General features: G+C 36.6%; 1 pseudogene across 1 annotated transcript in view; it reads left to right on the top strand.

The window, feature by feature from the left end:
- Nucleotides 1-20,983, top strand: part of LOC149565573 (F-box protein At2g26850-like) — a 61,785-nt pseudogene that overhangs the window by 25,279 nt on the left and 15,523 nt on the right. The window contains exons 2-4 of the transcript XR_016362052.1: nucleotides 3,922-4,001; nucleotides 5,273-5,451; nucleotides 5,702-5,776. The product of XR_016362052.1 is annotated as an F-box protein At2g26850-like (transcript). The remainder of the gene's footprint in view (nucleotides 1-3,921; nucleotides 4,002-5,272; nucleotides 5,452-5,701; nucleotides 5,777-20,983) is intronic.

A 20,983-nucleotide genomic window follows, 5' to 3' on the forward strand; every position in this document is an offset into this window, starting at 1 on the left:
GAATAAAAGAACCAATTGGATTTGAAGCTTTGACTAGAAGCAATTGTGATAGAGCAAATTTGAAGTTTTTACTGTAATTTGTGTCTATTGTCTTTAATTCATGCTATTCTTGTGTGTTCAATAATAGAGCATAGTGAGTTGAGAAGCAATTAGAGCCAAAACTTTGACTGGGAGGGGTTGTGGTAATACATAGACTAGAAGCTTTGACTGTAGCTTGTGTTACTATTGCAAATTCATGAAAAATGCAAGAATGCAAGAAAGCTCTGCCATACTTGTGCAAGTATAACTTTGATTGCGTAGTACAAATTTGGGAGAAAAGTGAATAAAAGAACCAATTGGATTTGAAGCTTTGACTGGAAGCAATTGTGATAGAGCAAATTTGAAGTTTTCACTGTAATTTGTGCCTATTGTCTTTAATTCATGTTATTCTTGTGTGTTCAATAATAGAGCGTAGTGAGTTAAAAAGCAATTAGAGCCGAAGCTTTGACTGATAGCGGTTGTGGTAATACATAGACTAGAAGCTATGACTGTAGCTTGTGTTACCATCTCAAATTCACAAAAAATAGTTAAAATTTCCCTACTTTTGGAAGTCTTTGCGCCCAATGGTTGTGATTTTTCTTATAAATTGGATTAAAATAGGACCTAGAGTCAACCTGATATGCTTTCAGCTAGCCTTTGAGTTAGTGTTGGTTTATCGGTATCACTGTTTCCAACTACTAGATAGAAGTGTAGTTAGAGATTTCATCTTGCCCATTACTCACACTGTGGGTAAGTGGATTCTTTCTTAAAAGTTAAGAGGAAAGAATATTGGTAACACCCCATATAATATCTCTCAACTTCTTGCTTACCTTGAGTTGATTCAAGGAATGATGAGGAGGAGCCTTCCCTTTAAGGTAGGAGAGACTTTGTCTCACACGCTGTGGTTGGTCATCCTATTTTGCGACTAGATTTTACCCAAAACTGTTGGTTGCAAAATATCCACCCAACAAATCCAAGCCTTTCATTTTTGAGTTAGTCATAGTAGAAATGCTAATCTAATCTTCATTCTTATCTTTGAACAAAAGCAAGCAAACTAATTAGTTTCTTTAATTAATTTTTTGCTTGATTAGCACTTATCATAGCCACTTCGGTGTCCTTTGATTATATGCATAACTCCATTCTTGACCCACCTATACTTTTTTGCCCCTATCATGAAAATAGAAAGAACAAACACAAAAGCATCAGGGGAGATAACCATTACCTCTTTCTCATCTATGTCTAGTGCATTTTATCCCAAATTCAGCCTGCCTTCTATTCACTCGTATCATTACATCTCTTCTTACCCAACCCTACAGATGTGGATTTTCCTCTTTTTTCAATTTAAGCTTTTTAACCAGTTTCTCTGAAATAAGGTTTCATTGTGATCGAAGATGTACCAATGAATTACCTTTGTTCTTCTTAAGATGTAACTTAAAACAAAAAGTTTGTTCATTTCCTGAACTTCATATTTTTGAGTTGACCATGTATCCAAGTTTGTCATTGATATCTTAATTATCCTCTAGTTCCATTTCATCTTCTTGAATAGTTCACAGATTTTTTTGGTGGTTATTTTCATTGCTTTTGTTCTTACACTTGGGATGTAGTTCAAGTTCCAGCTTTCAACGTCTTAAATTTATATGCCCGTCTAAACTGCAATGATGAGAATTGTAATTTTTGCCCTCTACTTTTCCTTGTTATCTTCCTTTGCACAACCTTATTAGCTTTTTTTGTTTTCCTATTCTCAAACTTTCCTTTGACTTTAGTGAACTTAGAAGATGCAACTGTATACCTCTTTCTCTTCTACATCCTTCTGCTTAGTGGTGATCACTCTATATAGTGAGCATGGAGCTCACTAAGATACTTTGTCATCATGCGCTCCATTTCAAGATCCATGCCATTTCTCATAGATTTTCATTGGAACTCTGTGTTATCTTACACAGTAGACCTCTTTGTAATTAATACATTTATTTTTAATCCATATTATGTCCTATGAGATGGAATTTCCTCTATATAATATCTATGAAAGTGTCCAATCTATCAACTATTAACTTTCTTCTTTTCTCACAATTTCCAACATATGATTCCCACCGCACAATTGCATGATCAATTATTTTAGTGTGCAAACTTAATTCTTTGGGCTCCATTAATTTCATGCACATTACAATAAAATTTCAATTGCTTAATGCATGTATCCTATTTTCTACGTTAATTAATCCATTGAAGGCCTAATTAGTAATTTCTACTTACCTTAATTGAATCACATCCTTTTTCTCCACATCAGGTTCATTTATAATATCTTCTTTTATATCATCTTGCATAATACCTAATATTTCCATAGCTTTAACCAAGCTATCATGGAAGTTTGTTCTTCTTATATTTACCTCCTTGTTTAGTCATGTGCTCTTGTGTTGCCTCAACCATTGCTAATTCTCTGTGATGCAGCTCACGTTACCTTCTAGTGTTGTCATAATCTATTGAGAACTTCCAAAGCAGTACTTTGAGCTGTTGTTAAAGTCATACAAAAATACATTTCCACAAAGGATTCTAATTTGATACCAACAATTAGAATCTGTGGAATTGAGAAATCAACTACACATAATCTACTTCCTACTTGCTTTGCAAATGAAGTGAAGGTTTCTTAGCGAAAAGATTGTTGTGCAATAAACAAAACAATGCAAAAATAAATTCACAACATATGGATTTATCTGAGAAAACCCCCAGTTTCGAAGAAAAACTAGTCCTTTTGTTAGTGGCAATGTGCCTTAACTCCTTTCCTTTATCAAGGACAAAACACAAGTGAGCAATCTTAACTTCTACTATTTCTCCCACAATAAGCAAAAACATACAACAATTTCCAATTTGCCAAACACTGAGTATTTGATTGCTCAGGAGTCTTATAGATTTTCTAAAGCACAGTTGTGTTTACTGGGTCCTAGGCAAGTTGAACTGTTGTGGATGGAGAAATGGTGCTTGTATGGTTAAGTTTTAAAGTTTAAATGCCTATATGGGGTGTGGACTCTACCACATCTGTGTTACAGTCCCGGATGCTTGCACACCAGTAGTACAGTCCAGACATTTATGCACTTAGGATACTATTCTACAAGACTGTCAAACACTTGTCCCTGCATCTGGATTTTGCTTTTTGTGCATATTTCCCTAGTACATATATTTGCTGAATCCTTTTGGATCACCTTACCTGTATGTTAATATGCATGGATAGGATAGGGGAGTTGCCAAGTTCTGCAATGCTGCATTTAGGGAAAGATTTGAGTATGAGTTCCTTCTGGTCTTAATATCAGGATTAAGGCTTCCAAAAATAGAAAGTGGCACAGAATTAAATTTTTATGGAATTGAAGTCCAGGTGATTTATATTGTAGACTTTGCTGACCCTGTGTGTCAAAGAGTTGAAGAGATGTTTTTCTGAGTTAAAATAGAATGTGTATGTGTGCGTTGTGCACACGGATATATATATATATATATATATATATATATATATATATATATATATATATATGTTCAAAGACAAGTGGTTTTAGCAGTTGGTATACACACACACACACCAACTGCTTAAACCACTTGTCACTGAACATATATATATATATATATATATATATATATATATATTTATGTATGTATGTATATGTGTATGTACATCTATCTATCTATCTCTCTATTTATGTGTGTGTGTGTGTGTGTGTTCAGTGACAAGTGGTTTGCGCAGATGGTGCTAAGGGCCTTGAATTGGTTCTGATTTTTCTGTAAACCAATCTTTCTTGAACCTCAAGATGTTTTTAACCATTTAGCCATTGCTCATTTTGAAATGATATGCACATTTTTAAAAGACATCCAGAGATGGGAACTCCATTGAAGGTTGCTGATAACTTTTAGCCATTTTCATTGCAGCATGGACATGTTGGATTTATGCTATCATGCTATGATGCAGAAGTTAGTTACAACCGTCAAAACAACACCTTCCATGCAAGGTATGATATTGATACTTGTGATTTTAATAAACACAGGGTGTTTGTAAATTTGTTAACTATGTTCCTCTTGGCCATGCTCTTGGAAAGAGAAAACATTGCCTTGATGTTTTATTTCTAGCAAGAATGTGATAGTGATTGCTTACAATTAGCCCTTTGTTGAACAACTGATGCACACTATCATCAGTGTTGCAGTTGCAACAAACACAACTGCATATTTTAAAAGAAAAATCAGACTTTGATTGCCGTACAGCTAGGAATTTTAAAATCTTCACACACCTATTCGTCAAATCCAGTCATGTTAAAGGAAGGCAAATTGAATTTGCAATGGAGTCTTCATTTTTAAATAATGGGAACAATGAAGGATTGTAATTTTGAGGTTTAACACGACTCGCGTAAAATAGAATTGATGCTTGTCCGGATGAGTTTAGTGCATTTTAAAAATATTTAGTCCATTCTAATCAATTTTTTCATGTAATCTACAACGCAATGAAATAGATTAATATTAAATAAATAAAGAAGTCTCAAGCAAATGTTATACGGACTCAATATTCCAGCAAACTTGCAGCTTGATCATGAATAAATTATTACATACTAGTAGAGATAAAAAAGGGTTCAAATTTAGGGGTGTGTGTGTAAATAATAAAATCGATAAGCAATAGGTTTACTTTTTATATGCTAGAATCTAGAGTCACTACCCAAAGCTTTATTTTGTCAAAATTTTGTGCAACCTCAAATAACGTAAACGTGAAACATTAACTTGTTCTGGCAAGCCAAACAGCATGTGACATGTCTGCATTATCCTCCATATTAATTGTTTGCTAACTGGGTTTAGTTCTTCAGTACTGCTGCATTGCAGAAATTTGTATAGGATCTTGCAGCTGTTACGGTTTCTCAAATCTTTTTTGTGCATTTTACTGCCTCCTGGACTGTGTCACATATTTACTAGCAAAATTGATCCTTCATCAGAGTGAACTGGGTTTGTAAAATACACAATGGATTTCCAAGTTTCTGATTTTGTGCTTGCTGTTCCTCATTTTAAAAGCTCCCTTTCAAGCTGCTGATGGCTTTGTGCATTTTTATTGATGTGTAGTCAATATGTTGTTCATTAGTGACGCTGTCCTGCAAAATTGGAATCCTCAATTTAGTGTCTTTTGCAAACTTTATTGAACATCCTCAGGCTGACAGTTTCTTTAGGTGAATTCCTGGTTTTGAAGTTCTGACAGATATCTTCTTAGGACATGTATATTCTAAGGGCTGTTTACTTTGTTCAGGTATCCCCCGCATGGTCCTCGCACTAGTATTTACGAGGAAGGAATACAGTGGGAGAGAATCCGGGCACCTCCTATAGACACCTCCGCCCATAACCTTCATGTGTCAGATTGTTTAGACACCTTGTGTCCTGGTGATCATATAGAGGTACAATGGAGGAGGAACAGGCAATTCCCATATGGTAATTCCTAAATCATGGTTTTCTGAACTTCAGTCATGTTTGTAATCATTTATGAGATCAATAATTTTCTTAAGTCTACTTAAATGAAACTAACAGCTGTCAGTAACTAATTAATAAAGTCGGCAAGTCCCATACATGTCCCATAAAAAGTTGAGTTTAGCATTTCTACTCTAAAATATTATTCCTATTATGCGTTATACAAAATTTTGTTACCAAAACCCATAATAATATCAAATTTTATGCATGGCAGGATGGTGGTATGGAGTTGTGGGCCACTCAGACATCTGTGATGGACATAGTCATCACTGCCACTGCCATTTGGATGGTGAGAAATTTGTGTAGTTTATTGTAAATCCTCACATCCACAAATTATGTTTACTTTCATTTACACTCCTCTTTGTTCATATCTGTAATTCCCTCATTCACCAACTATGCAGCATTTCAAGAATTTCAATGAAGTAAATAGAATTAATGTGTGTCCTCTCCTTAGACTTTATTTATTTAATTTTCATTTCCAAGGGACAGAATAGACAAAGTCATTCTTGGAGTTTCATGCATCTTAAACAAAATCCCAACTATTTGTTTTAATCAGCCGACAGACTGTACAAATGTTGCTTGAAGAAAAGTATTATTCCTTACTAATAGTTAAGGCATTGTAACTTTACTTCTGCTAAACACAACAGACAATCCAAACTTGAGGCAAGCCACTTAATAAAGACAACACATAAATCAATGTGACAAAAATAATGTAATGACTCAAGAAACTTGGGCTTTCAGAAGCTGGCTCATCTTACAGTGCAGTCTTCTGCATTTCCTTTCCCTCCATGGCATTCCTCAAGCCTTTGCATGAGGAGAACGTTGGTGCTTGGATCCAAGTTTTCAGATCCATTTGAACTTAACTTCCCACATCATCTGAATCTCCTTGACTGCTATAACTTAAGTCTATTACCCTTATTCATATTATGATCTTCATTCTGCATGTTTGGGTCATGGAATGTCCAATGTATGTCATACATAACCTTATAGCTTTCTCTAGTAATTTCTTAGGATTTCTCTCTCATGAATGGTCAGCTTAATTACAAGCTTATGTGTGGCCTTAGCCTATTTGTGCCTATAACTTGAAGTATAGTTCACGTGTGAGGATCGTTTGGGGAACTGCTATTGAACTATTATTATTGGAGGTTGCTTCCAAAAAATGGCCATGCTAATCTCTTATTTCTCCTATGTTTGTATTCCATTCTTGCTCAGAATACATTCATTTCTGCTTCTGCAATGACTTGACAGTTATTCACTAGTGGCATGTGGCATTCCTTGCTTTGAATGGATTTTGTTATTGCTGCATTGAAGTGCATCCTGCTGGTGATTTGGATTAACTCTTGGGCTGATCCAATATTCATTTGAAGAAGCAATTTTTGTGTTTTGAAACCTTTTCATAATATGCTGATCCAGTTGTCAGTGAGGAAAAAATGGAGGTGTTGATGACTGGTCAGAATGGCCAAACAACTTGTCAATAGTGGAAAACTATCAAACTAATTGAAATTATATTAGAGTATTTCCTTTGGTATGTGAGTCTCACTTGTATACCAGTGCACATTAATTTTGAGAAAATGTTGTAGCCTCCTAGCCTCTAGGTAACTCATCAAGGCTAATAAAGGGGTGGGCTCTTTGAGTTTACATTCTAACAGGCAAATTGTAACAACTGTAGCCAATTAACAAGGTGGGTAGATAAAAGCATGAAATCAACTATCATGCATGTCCATTGGTCCAGAATTCAAATAAACAGAATGATGAGTGGACAACAAAGGGGTAATTGCTGGGGGAAACCTCGAGGCATTGATCTTTACCTTTGACCTGTTTATAGGTTGTACTGTTGTAGCAAACACAAAGTGTCTGAAAAGTTGGTCACTTAACTAAGCTTATTTACTTGGTAGCTGAATGTCCACCTTTTAAGTCATGATCATCAATTCTTTAAGCGAATAGTGTAAAATCTTTTGTGGCTGATTATTCTCACTTCATCTATTTATGAAATTCCTCTTGGGGGCAGAAATATTGTATTGGACTTGAAATTTCCTGTAAATTTTTAATGAATTTTAAATAATTTGTTTTTTTAAGCGTTGAAGGAAAATAAAATCTAGGATTTTAGATATAGTAGTATTCTATTTACTCATAGAACCAAAAGTGCAAATGAAGTTCAACTACTTGGGTTTAAAATAGGAAAAATATAGGAAGCACTTGGCAAATAAAAACTGATGAAATGTTTGTAAAATTATGGATTCAAAAACTGTTATTCTTATCTTATCAAAATAAAGTGTATGGGATGTGTAAAACTTAAAACTAAATATCAGAAGGAATGTAGAAAACTGAAAATGGCTATGATTTAGGTATGCCCTAAGGGCCCGTTTGGTCGCTGGAATTATAATGGAATTGGCATTCAGAATTCTAAAAAAATTCTAATCCATTGTTTGGGTCTGCACAATCGGAATTGGAATTGGGAAAAAGTGGAATCCGGTATCCCCATTTGACCCCCAAAACAAGGATTCCAAATTCCTTCAAAATACTTGTTATTTGGAATTCCCGTTTTAATTCCCATTTTTTGAAAATGAGGATTTCAACTAAAGTAAAATTTAATTGGGTTTGACTTTCGGATGCCCATTTGGGGGCACTTTTTTTGCGCTAATTTTTGAAATTTAATTTTTTTAAACGTAGGGAAAATTTTCTGCTATTACTTGCTCATATATTTGCCACTGTTGAATAATTTATCAGGCCTGATCTGCCTCAGTAGTTACTGCAAAAAAGTTTGGTGAAATAATTTTTTCACATACATTGTTTCTCAGTTAAATGAATCGTATGCAGGACAAAAACAATTTACTCTATTGATTTTTTTCTGCCATAAAAGTGTTTCCAGGTAAGATTTCGTAAAATTTTAATATAAACATTTAGACTTTGCACCTGTGAGTTTGAATGTTGTGATCAAATTTTTTATTGGATCTCTACAAATATATATATTTTTAATGGGATGTTTCTGACTCTTATTTCATCAATTCTTGTGATTTGGATTCATTCAACGAGACTTGAACAATATACATATTTCATATCAGTAATTATGTGAATTATAATCAATGGTATTTTTTTTATAGAGCGAGAGTCATAAAAGTTTTAGTATCCATTAGTACAATCTCTTCCTCATCTGTTATGATAATGTTTACTTTCAATATGACTTAATCTTTTTATACTTGTTAAAAATGTTTGGACTTCAACGAACCAAATAAGTATTGAATTTTTTTGCATGATGATAATGCTACAGCTGGATGATAATATTTTGCATGTTATTTTGGCTAGCATTCCAATTCCACAATGTGCAACCAAACGGAGGAAATCTGTATTCTCACAATGAATTCTTGGTCAACCAAACAGTCCCAAATTGGATTCCCTAATCATAATCTGGATTCCAAGTTCTAGAATCCCAAAGCCAGCATTCCGAATGCCAATGCTTAATTTATATTCCATCAACCAAACGGGCCCTAATTGCTTGATGGAAACAACCCATAAAAATCTCAGACTATAGACTTTTGTGTTCTTCTCTTCTCTCAAAGTCTTCAATCTGTAGTGGAAAATTGTAAAAATATAGGACAGAGAGAAAAAATGGCATCTATAAAATAAGTAGAGTTGATTTTTTGAAACAGCCAAAAAAATGCAGTTAATTCGATGATGGGGGTATTGTTGGTTGGTTTTACAAAAGACTACAAAATTTTCAACTCAAAATTTGTTTTCTAGAAAAAGCTGGCCTGGCAGTTTGAACCAGTATGGTTTAGCAGCCCGGCCATGGTTAACAGTATTTTTTTCCCCAATTTATATTTCTATGATCTTAATACCTTATAAATGGGTGTTTATCTTTTAATAAGTGGAAAATCTTGTAAAGGCATCAAGAGTCTCAACTTTTTGCTCATGACTTGCAAATTGTATTGCAGCACTATGAGAAGATTCTTTAGGACATCCTAAAAGTTCTTATTGTTTGTACAGAAGCATGGTAAAGAGAATACTTGTAACATCCGGTTTTCTCGGGTCTAAATTAACAACACACACACATAGAAAATCAGTTATTACTTTATTTCATAGGAAGACAGTTATATCATTCATGTTCATGTGAATAAGATTTATCGTTAAAAACAGTTGGACAAAATTTCTTCGCTAAAAACTTGAAACACCATCAAATGAAATTACTACAGAAATTGAAAAACACATACTCGGAAATTGAGATCGAAATCAAAACTAGGGATGCTTCTGCAACCACCCGGTTAGTCCAAAAATACCACTATAACAATATCCTATGATGACTATCATCTAAAATCGCTATCTCAAAATCAAATGATGATTACATTTAAATACCACTATATTTAAAATTAGGGCATCGTTTACCATCGGTTCATTTAGGGCTTCTGATACCACTAGCACTTAGGGGGGCTTCCGATACTACTGATTCAGTTGGGCTTCCAATACCACTGATTCAATTAGGGCTTCCAATACCATGGATTCAATTAGGACTTCTGATATCGTTGTATCATTTAGGGTTCTAGCTATCACTCAATCAATTAGGGCTTTAGATTCCTTTCCTTCCAATTATTTAATTGTGTCAATAACTCAAGATTAGAATTATATTTATATTCAATTCATATAATTGAAAAAAAATCCATGAATTTATCTCTTGCATCTAGGTGTAAAATAACGATAACAATGAAATAACTCCATTTAATCTTACCTCATAAATAAAAATGATAATACCTATTTTCGTTAAACAATTGACTGCATAGCTTATCTCTATCTGATGCACGACTGACATCTTAGGGAGAGGTGAAACATTGCCAGGGGCTTAAGCACCCAACTTCGGACCACAACTTATCCCCACACGATCTCTAACGAGATAGGCCCTCCCTACCTGGAATTGGCAGGGATCATCTTGCCATCCACTGGGCATTCTGGTATTTAACTCACCATACGACTTGGCAGCAGGAGATCACAATAATAGGAATAGGCATGAGTTATTAATTAATTCATATTAAAAATGATAAACATTGTTATGTCATATCTGATACTGATTCATATTATTATAGATTCCTCTCTTTCACCTCATCACCCTTTTCTTCGGTTACACAACCGAGTGAGTCTTGAGTGTTCGGAATCCTTAGAACAACCGATTCTGTTAATTATACAAGAGGATTACATGCATTTGGCATTTTACAATCTATGATTACATGATTATGTTCTTTAAAGATTCCAAAATTGAACGTTTAATTAATTAATTTAATTATAATTGATTTCCCTAACGCGTTCTTGTAAATTAACTCCACCTCTTCACCACTTCATGGCTTCTCTGCCGATGAATTCCTCGATGTTAATAGTATTCTGGATTTGTTCGGAAGATTGTGATAGCATATACATTGATGTTGATTCACTTAAACAATCAGGTTTTTAAACACTACTATTTGAGTTCATAAATGATGCATTCTCAAGGATACTCGAAGATTGATCTCTTATGTACTCTAGGGAACCAACAACTAAAATATATATAGTTCTCAACTATTATGCCTAGCCGGCTGAGGATGGATATCCAATCAGAAAAGAAAAAAGTTGGAACATATTTTATTTATTCTCTGACCTATCATTATGTACTGAATGAAAATAGATATTATACTCGGTGAAAAACAATCAAGAATTACAATGCTTTACCTGGTGTTGGGAATCGTCCAGACGACCCTCCATAGCATGATGGTAACATACCAATTTTTCATAACCGTTTTAGAACAAATATGCAACTAACAACAAATCCTTTTCACATAAGGTATAAAGAGAAGAATAAATAATTCGAATGGGAACATTGTCTTATGGATATCTGTTGGTGTAAATACGTATTCACTATTTACACTTAAGTTTACTTAGGTTAATGCATTATTTTATTATTTTATTTTGTGAGACACTTAGGAGTTTGCGCACCGTTTTGAGTTGTCATATTGACAACCCAGGAGTACGCGACTCTATTTTAGCACATGGTGTCTACAACACTGATTTGTGTGTCACACCCTTGTAGGCTTATCATCTCATCACCACATTTACTTCTGTGCTTAATGGAGGCTAACCCATATCTGGTGGACATGTGCCTGATTGTATGACTTATCATTTAGCTGATTACAAGGCATTCTAGATGTATCTCAGAGGCCTTTATATATAGGCACTCCTAGTGTACTTGAACATTGCATATTGAATGAATATATCGTCATTCTGATCATACCCTCTCTTTCTGGTCTATAGTTGTGCTTGTGTTTGAGTTCTTAGTTCCTGGGTGAATTTTGCCCTTAGGCAAATTCTTACATAGTATCAGAGCTCGGAGATTTTCTCATCACATAGCCATTCGAGACCACTGTTGCTTCAGGATCTCAGCGCAAATCCGGAGTACTACAGAAATTGGGAGCATCTAGAGTCAAATTTGACCTCGCCATTGCGTCCAGAATGCTGAATCAGTGAAAATCGACTATAAACTCGACTACTTTGGCCCAAAATCGACCGTGAGGCAAAAAAATTTTGCAAATTGGAACTGGAAGGCCCTGATATGCAGTTCGGGTATGGTCATTTTTTGTAGATTTAATTAATTTTTGAATTTGCATTTTTATTTCTTTGCATTTTTTCGTCAGTATTGTTCGGAAAAAAATTTGGCCCTTCAGGCACCTAGCGGCGAAAGTTTTTTTAGCAGAATTGGGCTGTCAGATCCCGGCTCTGCACAGGGTTTATTATTTGTTCACAGGTCGTACCATAAATCCGTGAGCACTATACACCATTTACTGGCCAAGTCTGCAGGCACATTATAGTCCAAATCCGGCGAGAATTTCCGGCCGAACCACACTCCCTACCGGCGGCACCATAAGCATTTGGCGAAGTTGTTTACTTTGCGTGTGGAGGGCTTTGATTAAAAACATTGAATTGAGCCATCCCACAACAAATGTGGGATAATTCCCTCAAAAACCCCGGGTGCCATTTACAATAGCCGTCCCGTTAAACAAACTTTTCTGGCCTTGCTTTGATCTCAGTGAGCGAAGTTAATTTTCGGCACGCGCTTCAAATTTTTTGGTGACCTGCATTTGTTTTGCAGTCTTTGCACTTTCTCGACCTCCCGCAAGATCCGTAGAATATTCTGGCCCTTTTGCTTCGAACCTAGTGATCGCAGTTTTAAACCTCCTGCCCGCGTATTAAAAGCTCGGCAATTGCAAGTTATCACCGGCTCGAGCAGTTGTGATTCCCAGCGGCTACTTGACAAATTATCGGCAGCGCAGAGTATGTTCTCGACTGCAGTACTTTCTTGCTCGCTGTATAACCCTGAGCCACACGTCTACTTTCAGACCCGTCCTTCGCCACGCAGGATGCTAGCGTCTACCGCTTGTCAGTGACATGCTGGACTGGCATTGCCACCTTAGACCTACACATAGGATGACACGCGTTCATTAGCTAGACCTCCTTTTTGTTTGCCATGTGTTAAGATACACGTACAAAGATTGCCACGTCATCACATTGACTCAATGCCACGTCAGCCTGTACACCTCGGCTGCTCCGTACATTCTGTATGCCTGCCATGTCAGCATCCATACCATATAGACGCACAATCAGTAGACATGTCACAAGAGGGACTGCTTTTTTGCTGATGTCAGCCATTCACTAGGTTAAATTTGATAGCTGTTTGACTGTCAAACCTAGTCATTTTACAACTGCTGCAATGATCATTTGATCGTCAAATTTAAGCTCGTAGTTTTTATTCCAAACCCCTCTCCAAATTGCTTTTCAATTTTGCAGCCAGACTTTGCGATCCCATAACTTGGACATCTAGACTTCGATTCAGGTGCAATTTTTTTTGAAATTAGGTGGAATTTTCTGAATTTTCTAGTGATGGTGTTGTTTTCTAGTTTTGGTGCAAGGATTTTGCAAAAAAAACATTTTTGGGTGACTGTACCTGCATAATCCTACTTTTTGCAACTTCAAATGCTCCGTACGGGCACATCTGGTCACTTTTTCAGGTTCCATTTTTTTGAAAGTGCGTATTTTTTTGTCTACTTTCGAGATCTGAAGTCAGATTCTAGGGTTGTGTGGACAGATCTCACTTTTAGAATTAGGCCTTTTTCGGCATTGTAAAGCTTTGATTCTTTTTCAAAATTGTTGTACATCTAAGCTATAGTGCTTAGTGACAAATTTGAGCCTTCAAAAGCAGTTGTAAAAGCAAAATCAAAAAGTCCACTTTGTTCATTTTGACAATTGGCCCATTGTACACGCACTACTTATAAAGTGCGAAAATCATCTTTTTTGGGGGGCTCTTTTGATTGAGTGAAAGAGGGGGTGTGTACTATGTTTTTTGTGTCTCTCTTTTGTGCTCTTTTTATTTCTGCATCATGGGTTTTAAATGTCTTCCTCTAACTTCACGCAACTATTCTACATGGAAAGATATTGCATGGAGTAGATTAATGGAAAAAGGATATAGTCTTTATGTTGATGGTAAAATTCCTAAACCTATTGATGCTAAAGAACTCATTGAATGACAAAGACAAGAGCAACAGGCTTTAGGAGCTATCAAGAATTGTGTTCATAGAGATCTCTTGTTTCACATTGCCAGTTGTACAGAATCCAAAGAAACTTGGGATAAACTTAAATCATTGTATGGCAAGGTGGAAGAAGAAAAGGGATTTCAGATTGAGGATGATCTACTTCTCTTGGATCCAAAGACCTTTGACACAATTCAGGATTATATCATCAAAGCCAATGAGTATAGGGCACTACTTAAAGATTGTGAAAATCTGTAATAACCCTAATAGGTTATAACTTCTTCAAACACCAAAAATCTTTATACTTCAGTTGTTTGACATTTCGTCAAACACTTTGCAAACAAGCTCTGATACCACTATAATAACCCTCCTCGAATCTGCTCTCAACAAAATGCTGATGAAAGCTCAAGGAATTTCATCAAGCAATTCACATGCAAGGGACGTATGACTGATATAGTATTTCAGCTGGCTTTAAATGACTCCTTTTCAATTTGCATCAATGAGAATCTTGTGCTAGAAGACTCCAAATGGACTACACAATGACCTAACATGAGTGTGCTACTAATTTTGACAATATTCAGTGCATATATATGATCTAAGCATGAGAAATGAACACCTACAACCAACTGGCATTTTTACAAACAGTTGGTGTGCAAACTAACTAGCTGATAAATAATGATATTGAATTGCTTAAATGACACCAACAACTATTATCTTCTTAATTTGCAATGAAATTTCTAATACAATGCTCATGAAATATGGCCAAGACTTTGGCATTTACATGGATTACAAAATAATAATGCTAGTATAATGCACACTTACAGCTGAAACTTATAACACCTTAAAAAAACAATACTAATAAAGGAATCTGGTAGTAGATGGCTGTAATAATTTTCTCCTTCAATGCTACCCTTTCTGCTTTGCTTTTTTCGAACTGATTTTTCGGCCTGCTTTTTCGGTTCTGCTTTTTCGGACTGCTTTTTTGTACCCGCTTTTTCAGCCTGCTTTTTCAGTTCCGCTTTTTCGGACTGCTTTTTTGTACCCGCTTTTTTAGCCTGCTTTTTCGGTTCCTCTTTTTCGGACTGCTACTATGTTGAATCTCAAGACCATATCTTTCAATGGCGTCAAGATTTCCAGCTTGAAGGGATTTCGTCCTTTAAACTATTGAGACATAATCTCCAGAAAATTCTCCAATTTCTTCGATATTTCCAAACATGAATAAATGAGAGCTATCCTCTTTCTTTTAATCCCTTCCTCACTTGCTCCACGCTTCCGTCTTGCCAATGTGGGATAATACATGAGTTTTAATATTACTTTTTTTTTCCTTTTACAAAGTCCATGTATGTACTCAAAAGGGGAACTCTTGATTTTTTTTATAAAGTGACTTTATAAAATATTTTATAATTCAAGTCACTTTATTAAATTAATTAAATATAAAGTTACCTTTTAATATTTATTTATTTGATAACTTTATAAATAATTAACTTAATACCACTTATTTATTTAATTAAAATAATTAATTAGTCATCCTCATAAAATATTCATTATTTTGGACAACCTAATTAATTAAATTAATTAAATCAAATTGCCTCCAAAATGGGGACATGACAGTCCGCCCTTCCTGAAATTGCTTGTCCCAAAGCAATGGCTGAACAATAAACCAATTAATCTGCCTGGATCCCAAATGTAGTCATGAACTATACCACTGTTAATTAACATAGGCTCCTGCAATATCCTCTGCAATATAACCAAGAGGAATCCATAATCAAACTGACAATTACAGCTCAACCAAACTCCAAAATCACAACTGCCACAGTTAGAAACCCACGAGACACAAACTCTTAGAACATCAGAACCCAAGTAAAGTGGGCAAATCAAGCTGCCAACACAGTAAATACCATCAACGCATCCCACTGGCCTATACGGAATGTATAATCCAACTCTGCAACAATGGTGAACCCTCCCGAATGAAACTGTACCAAGTATGGAGAATCCACACACTGTACAACTCCTGCAGTCAACACAACTTTGCAGATCACCGGCCACTGTCTCATAACCATAACTCCCATGCACTGCTGATGGTGAAAAGACATCACAAGATAAACAGCAAGAAATGGAACCCAAACCAAATTTGCCTGCCATCAACTCCTCAACACAAGGATCAAATGCTAACTGATGTACATACCCTGCAGTATAATGTTGATAAAAAGAACCAACCTCAGTCAACAGCTCATCATGAACAAGTGATACAACCCACTGTGATTGATCACCAGCTAAGTCAAGAGATGTCATAGCCAAAGGAATAGAATCAATAACAACAACCGCTGAAGCATCACTCCCAAACTCCTGCTCTAAGTCATGTATTATCAAGTTGTTAACCGCAGAACCTATCGCCATGTCATGCCCATCACAACTCTCATCCCGTGGCGTCAAACCATCCCATAATTGATGACAAGCACTAGAAATCAAAGTATATCTCTGTATCATCATCTCATCAACATGGTCATCAAAGGTAAATTGATGAGCATACCTCACAGTGTAATGCCGATAGAATGCGCCAATCTTAGTCAGTGGCTCAGACTGCAACCCAGATGAAACTAACTGCAATCGATCACTAACCAAGCTGGAACTGACTACTACCTCCGAAGACATCACTAAGGGAGTAGTATCACTAGCAGGAACCATGCCAACTGTCGGCTCACCAACATCACACATGATCTTTGATACAACATCTCTAGTCTCCGTGCCATCAGCACTAGAGGCCACCACCATATCAGGCATACCACAAAAATCTGTTGCAACACCCAACTCAACTGAACCTAACTCTAGTGAGAACGAATCCGATATGCCAATGTTCGTATCAAGGATGGATGCATCCCCATCTCCACTGTCTCTGACAATCTCGACCATGGACATCCTTGGAACACCAGACACCACAACTTGTGACTGTACAAAATCTAGTAAAGACTGCAGTCACTCTAACTCCATGGTCACCTTAGCCAAATGAAATTGTGACTCCTCGAAAGCCAACTGTATACTCTCAAGAATCTCAGAAGTCACCTCGAGCTGCTGAGTAAGCTCACTCACCTCATCTTCCTTGGCCAATAATGCATCGTATGCTGTACTCCCCCACTCCATAAGATAATCTCTGTTGGCTACCAACTGCATATAATCCTGTCTCAGAATCCGAATAGCCTCCCATAAAGAGTGGATCTCTATCAAGGAAAGATAACTACCTCCCTGCTCATCACTAGTAGGACAACCCTATCCATAAACTGCTAACAACTGACGAGCAGCGTCGAAATGCTGGCAAGCGATAGAAATGTCTCGCTCACTAACTCTCAACTGACTAGACACATGATGGCACTGGCTAGACTGTCTCGTACAAACCTCCTCTGACACACCGTCTAAACGAGCATCCTCAAAGTTACTGGTCTCTAGACTATAACCATCCATATCCTGTGAATCAACTCCAAAGCTCATATCAACATACGTAGTATCAAAAACTGTAGCATCGCTGTCCAACCCCTCCGTACCATAAGAAACTGCTGAGGAAACTAAGTCCTCAAAACTATCCACAACATCCCCCTGGGTGTCGTCTGTAATAATTAGATCTTGGGACTCTCCTGTAAATTCTGTCATCTTTGAGAAATCATCAACATGTGACCTGATTGTAAAAGAAAACTAAGTCCCTGCTATAAGCGCTAACTCCCGAACTGAGCTCACCTCAAGACAAAGCTCGTCCACATGTCTCTCAGAATCTTGGAGAGCCAACTGAATACGCACCAAGGAATTCCGAGTATCCTCTAGCTCATGAGAAAGTTGGTCAACCTCCTCCTTCTTCTTCAATGCATCTAAATAGATCCCTGCAAGATTAAGGAGATGATCGCGATCTGAAAGTCGGTGTATGTAACTTACCTTCATTGCCTCCATGCCTTCTTTGATCTGCTGTAAGTCGTCACAAGAAGAACCTATTGTGACTCCTTTCTGTCTCTCCTGCAGTTGAATCATCCAAATGTGATTCTCAATCAATCCGTACATCCTGTCATGATGAGATAAAGCCACGACAATATCCTTGTCCCTTGTCTTCAACTGGCTTGCCAAACCAAGTGAAGAGCTACTAGCCCCTATCTCATGTGAAGAAGCATCCAACTTTGCTTGATACTCATTTTCTGCAAAGTCCTGAATGCTCACTTTCTAATCAACTGTACTATCCTCAAACATGACAGCATCCTGAATTGCTGTAACTTCATCCAGCCCAACTGTACTGGAATCACTATCTATGTCAATCATGCAATCCAGTGTGCCTATGATATCACCTTCTGATGCAACTGGCTCAACCTGCACAACATCTGAAACCCTTTCTACCTGTGAAGATGATGCAAATAAACCATTACCTGAAAATGTGCTAATGTCTCCCTGTATCGGATCAGCATATCTGTTAAACTCCTTATACAAGTTTCTGCCTGTCATAGGGAAGGTACGATCCTTAGGCCTATCAAAAAGTTCAATCAGTCTCTCCTTAAACTCCACATATGAGGTAATGTGTGCATGACCCATGGTGACCATACCATGATGCCACCACTTGTGTGCTAACCCATCCAGGTGAATTGTTGCATACTTAATAGCTTCTTCCTCAGGCATAGGGTTCATTTGAAAGTATGTGTCAAGCCTTTGAACCCAAGCTCTTGCTGTAGACTTCCCTGAGCCATCATAATATGGTAATTGAAGTTTCCCTATTTTCTTCCGTAGCTCATAGCTCTAGTTCCTGTCATGTCTACGTGGCATATGTTTCATCCGCACATCCATATACTCCCTAAAGGTAATTGCAACAGTAAAATCTGGACCTCCGGCTTCCCAATCTCTTCTCAACTAGTCCTGTATATCAGTGATCTGGGGCTCTAGGACGGGCTGCTCTGGGGCTCTAGGAGGAAATGTGGGAATCATGGGCCTTGAATTCACTGTCCTAGCTTGCTGGGGTGCATGACTGGAATTGTTCCCAACCTGTTCACCTCCATTATGTGTCCCATCCTGATTGTTCCCATTCTGATTGTTACCATTTTGATTATTACCATTCTGATTATTTCCTCCACCCATATTAGCATTCAACCCCATTTGACAAGTCATCATCTGCATCATAAGCTCAAATCTCTGACTCTGTTCCTGTGCTCTTTGCTCTGCTGATCGCTGTCCCTGTGCTAAGGTGTCTAATAATTGTAAGAATCTTTCCTTTCCCTGATCTGGATCGGCATTCATTTTGTCAAACATTTTCCTCTCTATCTGGCTATTCCAAATTCCCTATAAGACCTCCACAGAATGGCAGGACAACTAGGCTCTGATACCACTGTAATAACCCTAATAGGTTATAACTTCTTCAAACACCAAAAATCTTTATACTTAAGTTGTTTGACATTTTGTCAAACACTTTGCAAACAAGCTCTGATACCACTGTAATAACCCTCCTCGAATCTGCTCTCAACAAAATGCTGATGAAAGCTCAAGGGATTTCATCAAGCAATTCACATGCAATGGATGTATGACTGATATAGTATTTCAGCTGGCTTTAAATGACTCCTTTTCAATTTGCATCAATGAGAATCTTGTGCTAGAAGATTCCAAATGGACTACACAATGGCCTAACATGAGTGTGTTATTAATTTTGACAATATTCAATGCATATATATGATCTAAGCATGAGAAATGAACACCTACAGCCAATTGGCATTTTTACAAACAGTTGGTGTGCAAACTAACTAGCTGATAAATAATGATATTGAATTGCTTAAATGACACCAGCAACTATTATCTTCTTAATTTGCAATGAAATTTCTAATACAATGCTCATGAAATATGGCCAAGACTTTTGGCATTTACATGGATTACAAAATGAGAATGCTAGTATAATGCACACTTACAGCTGAAACTTATAACACCCTAAAAAAACAATACTAATAAAGGAACCGGGTTGTAGATGGCTGTAATAATTTTCTCCTTCAATGCTGCCCCTTCTGCTTTGCTTTTTTCGAACTGCTTTTTCGGCCTGTTTTTTCGGATTGCTTTTTCGTACCCGCTTTTTCAGCCTGCTTTTTCGGTTCCGCTTTTTCAGACTGCTTTTTCGTACCCGCTTTTTCAGCCTGCTTTTTCGGTTCCTCTTTTTCGCACTACTACTATGTTGAATCTCAAGACCATATCTTTCAATGGCGTCAAGATTTCCAGCTTGAAGGGATTTCGTCCTTCAAACTATTGAGACATAATCTCCAGAAATTTTTTCAATTTCTTTGATATTTTCAAGCATGAATAAATGAGAGCTATCCTCTTTCTTTTAATCCCTTCCTCACTTGCTCCACGCTTCCGTCTTGCCAATGTGGGATAATACATGAGTTTTAATATTACTTCTTTTTTCCTTTTACAAAGTCCATGTATGTACTCAAAAGGGGAACTCTTGATTTTTTTTATAAAGTGACTTTATAAAATATTTTATAATTCAAGTCACTTTATTAAATTAATTAAATATAAAGTTACCTTTTAATATTTATTTATTTGATAACTTTATAAATAATTAACTTAATACCACTTATTTATTTAATTAAAATAATTAATTAGTCATCCTCATAAAATATTCATTATTTTGGACAACCTAATTAATTAAATTAATTAAATCAAATTGCCTCCAAAATGGGGACATGACAAAATCCCACGAAGGATGATAAGTTGATTCATCACATCCTGAAGAGGCTACCTTGTAAGAATGCTTCCTTTGTTTCAAGTTTTAATACTCACAGGTTGACCATGGGATCTACTTACCAGAAGCCTTCATTTGATGCATTTGTAGAGATGTTGATTGTTGAGCAATCTCACTTGATGGATTTAGGACTTCTCAAGTCATCAAAGACCAAAGCCTTGGTGGCTAGTGATGAGCACCAATCAAGTCAAGGAGGAAAAAACAACAACAAGAAGCA

The sequence above is a fragment of the Cupressus sempervirens genome, chromosome 3 (assembly GCF_028749045.1).
Source record: "Cupressus sempervirens isolate cs-2001-9-10 chromosome 3, ASM2874904v1, whole genome shotgun sequence".
Lineage (NCBI taxonomy): Eukaryota > Viridiplantae > Streptophyta > Pinopsida > Cupressales > Cupressaceae > Cupressus > Cupressus sempervirens.